Source organism: Sorex araneus, chromosome 6, assembly GCF_027595985.1.
Source record: "Sorex araneus isolate mSorAra2 chromosome 6, mSorAra2.pri, whole genome shotgun sequence".
Classification (NCBI taxonomy): domain Eukaryota; kingdom Metazoa; phylum Chordata; class Mammalia; order Eulipotyphla; family Soricidae; genus Sorex; species Sorex araneus.
Genome location: NC_073307.1, coordinates 19,316,435 through 19,321,442, shown reverse-complemented (window position 1 = coordinate 19,321,442; position 5,008 = coordinate 19,316,435). Strand labels below are relative to the sequence as shown.

The window sequence follows — 5,008 nt, the reverse complement described above, 5'->3', positions numbered from 1 at the left end:
CGAACCCGGGTCGGCCGCGTGCAAGGCAAACGCCCTACCCGCTGTGCTATCGCTCCGGCCCCAAGGCAAGCTTCTTACCCCTATTCTGTGCTGTTGCTCCAGTCCCTACAGTTCATCTTCTTTTTTTTTTTTTAAAAAAAAAACTTTGTTTTTAATGGGTCTCAAAATTCTGTGACAGATTTTTGGTCAAGTTGTTTCCATTAAAAAGTACTGATTTTAAAAACTAATAACTTAAATTGCCACACACACACACACACACACACACACACACACACACACACACACACACAAAAGCCAAGTGGTCCACAAAACATTTTCCTTTCCTTCGGAAGTTTGTACGATGCATTGTTATCATTAACCAGTCTTTTACTATTAAACTTAAATGGCCAATTGAGACAAACAGTTCTGAGACCGTTCTTCCACCACTGATTAAGACTGGGGTGGCAGGTACTGGGGATAATATTCATTTAGCCTCCTGAGCCTTCTGGGCAGACTTGGTAACCTTGCCAGCTCCAGCTGCCTTCTTGTCCACTGCTTTGATGACACCCACAACAACAGTCTGCCTCATATCACGAACAGCAAAACGACCCAGAGGAGGGTAGTCAGAGAAGCTCTCAACACACATGGGCTTGCCAGGGACCATATCAACGATGGCAGCATCACCAGATTTCAAGAACTTGGGGCCATCTTCCAGCTTTTTCCAGAACGACGGTCAATCTTCTCTTTCAGCTCAGCGAACTTGCAAGCAATGTGGACTATGTGGCAATCCAGCACAGGTGCATAACCAGCACTGATCTGACCGGGATGGTTCAGGATAATCACCTGAGCTGTGAAGCCTGCAGCTTCCACTGGAGGATCATTTTTGCGGTCACCAGCCACATTGCCACGACGAACATCTTTAACAGACACATTCTTGATGTTGAAGCCCACGTTGTTCCCAGGAAGAGCCTCGCTAAGAACTTCATGGTGCATTTCAACAGACTTCACTTCAGTTGTAACATTGACCGGGGTGAATGTGACCACCATGCCAGGTTTGAGCACACCAGTCTTAATTCGGCCCACCGGAACAGTACCAATACCTCCAATCTTGTAAACGTCCTGGAGGGGCAGACGCAGGGGTTTGTCAGTTGGACGAGTGGGAGGCAGGATGCAATCCAGAGCTTCAAGCAGTGTGGTTCCACTGGCACTGCCATTCTTACGGGTGACTTTCCAACCCTTGAACCAGGGCATATTAGCACTTGGCTTGAGCATGTTGTCACCGTTCCAACCAGAAGTTGGCACAAATGCTACTGTGTCAGGGTTGTAGCCAATTTTCTTAATGTAGGTGCTGACTTCCTTAACAATTTCCTCGTATCTCTTCTGGCTGTAGGGTGGGTCAGTGGAATCGGTTTTGTTAACGCCAACAATGAGCTGTTTCACACCCAGTGTGTAAGCCAGAAGGGCATGCTCTCGGGTCTGCCCGTTCCTGGAGATACCAGCCTCAAATTCACCCACACCGGCAGCAACAATCAGGACCTCGAAGTCAGCCTGAGAAGTGCCTGCAATCATGTCCTTGATAAAGTCTCTGTGTCCTGAGCATCAGTGATGGTCACGTAGTACTTGCTGGTCTCGAGCTTCCACAGGGAGATATCAATGGTGATACCGCACTCGCGTTCAGCTTTCAGTTTACCCAAGACCCAGGCGTACTTGGAGGAGCCCTTTCCCATCTCAGCGGCCTCCTTCTCGAATTTCTCGATCGTTCTCTTGTCAATGCCGCCACATTTGTAGATCAGGTCGCCAGTGGTGGTGGACTTGCCCTAGTCTACATGTCCGATGACGACGATGTTTTTGTGAGTCTTTTCCTTTCCCATTTTGGCTTGCGTTTAGCTGTGGTTTTCACGACACCTGTGTTCTGGCGGCAAACCTGTTGCGAAAAAACCCTACAGTTCATCTTTTAAACTTCAGCCTTACCTTCATAAATCTCTGAAGTCAAGTTTTTGTTTGTTAGTTTGGTTTTTGTTGGGGGTCCACATCCAGCGATGCTCAGGAATTACTTCTGGCTCTGCCGGAGATCGAACCTGGGTTAACCAGATGTGCAAGGCAATTATCCTCTACCCACTGTACTGTCTCTCTGGCTCTTGAAGTCCAAATTTTATTTACAAATTTAAAGTTCTGTGATACACACATATACCTTAACATGCTTGTACACACACACTATTTGATTTTATCTTATTATGTAAGGGCATGGTAATTTACAAAGATTTTAATAACAGTTTTGAGCATTCAATATACACGCAGTTCAAATAAACACATAACTAGTGAAAAATATTAATTTACCAGTATACAACTAACCTCACTGTATCTAATTGCCTAAATGATGGTGCAGGGAGAACCTACGGAGGTGGATTTTCTCCGGTTTGCCTGCACGCAGGCAGCCTGGGTTAGATCCCCGGCATCCCTTAGGGTCCCCTGAGCACTGCTAGGAGTAATTCCTATGTGTTGAGCCAGGAGTAACCCCTGAGCATTGCCAGATGTGGCTCCAAAACAACAACAACAACAAAAACTTGAAACAACCACTAAGGCACAGAGAAATAGCACAGGGGCTGAGAGTGGCTGTCTGGCAAGCCAGTGGTCCTGAGTTCAAATCCTTGGTGTTCCACATATGCCCCAAGTGCAACCTTGGTGGCTCTGGACTCCACGAACCCTGGTGAGCACATGCTAACAGAGTGCAAAGTTTCATGAGCACGGAGAGCTGGTGTCACCCCTGGGAGCAGCGCTGGCAGGGGCATGTGCCACAGCTGGTTATCACATGCAAGCACAGCTACAGTGATGGGAAGAGGGAGAGAGCATTCAGCCACTGTCACCGAGTACCCAGTCCCACATTCTCCAGGGCATTCAGGCAGGATTAATAGTCAGTGGATATTATTGCAGTGACCAGTTCACCGTTTGTTTGGGTGCATCTGGCAGGGCTCAGCGGTTCTTCCCAGATCAGGGATAAGGATCACTCCCAGGGGTGCTCGGGGGATCACACTTGAGCCTCCTGCATGCAAAGCACGTGCTCCAGCCCTCTGAGTCATCTCTCCGGCCCCTTGACCAACCACTGGGGGAAACAAGGAAAGGTCTTTAATCCTCCCTACCTCACATTTTACACAAAATTAGGGGATGATTATTTAAATATGGACAGCTGCAAAAGAAAACTTAGGCAACGAAAATGAAGGAAGAGGATTGGAGAGAGCTTAAAAGGCTAGCTAGAGTGCAGGCTTTGCATGCGGGTGGCTCGGGTTCGATCCCTCATAGCCCCCTGAGCACTGCGGGGAGCAATCCCCAACCTCGGAGCCGGCAAGACCCCCTGAGCACTGCTGGGTGTGCCGCCCACCAATGAGAAAAGAGAAAGAGAAGTGTGCGGAAGAATGCCCTCCCCTCCTCCCACCTCCTGGAGCACTGGGGCCAAGGCGCAGCCCCTGGAAACTGGCCTGTGTTTGCCCGTGGAGCAGCAGGCACCTGAGTATCCAGGTTTGGGGCACCATGCGTGACTGATGTCAGTGGGGTGATGCACACCGTGTGAGGTGGCCTGTGTCAGGCCACGGCGTCCTGCCCGGGTAGCCTCAGTAGCCCAGGCCGGGCTGAGAGGATGCGATCACAGCTCCTGCACTCACCCAGGGGACCTGCAAGCCAGGCCGGTGCCACCTCTGAGTGAGGAGGACAATGACATCACACGCCCGTGACCCGAGTGACTGTACAATCTACGCTATGCTCCGCTGGTCTCGCTGGGGAGCCCCGAGGTGAGCCGAGCAGGAGACCCACCTGATCCCCGCAGCCTCCCCTCTCCCTGTGGCCACCACCGCTTCCAGAACGTGGGAGAGAAGAGCGAGGGCCGGGGCCACGGCAGCCCCAGCAAATCGCAGAGGCAAAGGGAGCTCGTGGGCCCTCGCTCACAATGACTTCCGGTGGGGACAGGGAAAGAAGGTTCAGGTTGATGGCACGCAACCGTGGCCACGGGAGAGAAATGATTGATATATAGGCTCACATGTGGCCGAGAAATAATTCAGGAAAGAGAAAAGCAAGTTAAAAGACAGGAAGGGCTGGGGGAGGGCTTAGAGGAGCACAGTCTTTGCGGGCAGGAAATCGGGTTCGTTTGCCAGTGCAGGGCCCACCCTGGAGTCAGGAGTAGCCCCTGAGTGCTGCTGGGTGCGGCTCAAGAACCAAAACCAAACTGGGTCCGAGAGATAACACAGTGGGAAGGGCTTTTGCCTTACATGCTTCTGACCTGGGTCCAATCTCAGACATCCCATATGGCCCCCGGAGCACACAGCCAGCAATGGTTCCTGAGCACAGAGCCAGGAGCATCACCGACTGTGGCCCCAAAACTTGAAAAAAAAAGTAGGTTCCTTGGGGGCCCGATACTATAGGGGGGTTAAGCCACTGTTAGAATCCAGGCACCAAATGTAGTTCCCTGAACACTGCCAGGGTCACTCCTGAGCACAAAGGCAGGAGTAGCCCCTAAGCACAGCAAGGTATAGCCCCAAACCCTCTCCTCTGCCTAATAATAATAATAATAATAATAATAATAATAAACTTGCTTAGCACTTCCCAAAACAAAATAATAGTGAGGAGAAAAGAACAAGTGGAAGCTGGAGATCAATTATGAGCAATTTAGAAGATTTAAGGATGAAACTCTTAATACAAAGAGCTCTGACAGATGTACACAACACACACACACACACACACACACACACACACACACAGATTCTGCCCTGTGTGCCTCAGAGATGTGGCTGCCTCCACCAGTGTAACTGCATTGCAAATGAGCAAGGAGCGGGTTGGGTCTGAAATGGCTCTGTGCTGCCCACAGAGCATTGCGTGTTGGCAGTGCCCAGATGGAGTCTGTTGATCTCAGCTCTTTATTGCCGAGCCCACACTGGCGGGCCGGCTCCTGTGCCTCACGCTCGTGGACGCGCCTCTCGCTCAGAGAAATCTCATTAAGATGCTTCCTGTGCAGTGCATGAGTCACAGCGAGTTGAGGGTACAA

At 50.6% G+C, this 5,008-nt stretch overlaps 1 pseudogene; it reads right to left on the bottom strand.

Annotated features, from left to right (window-relative positions):
* Positions 1-307: 307 nt before the first annotated feature.
* LOC101558673 (elongation factor 1-alpha 1-like) lies at positions 308-1,850 on the bottom strand (annotated as a pseudogene).
* Positions 1,851-5,008: the final 3,158 nt, after the last annotated feature.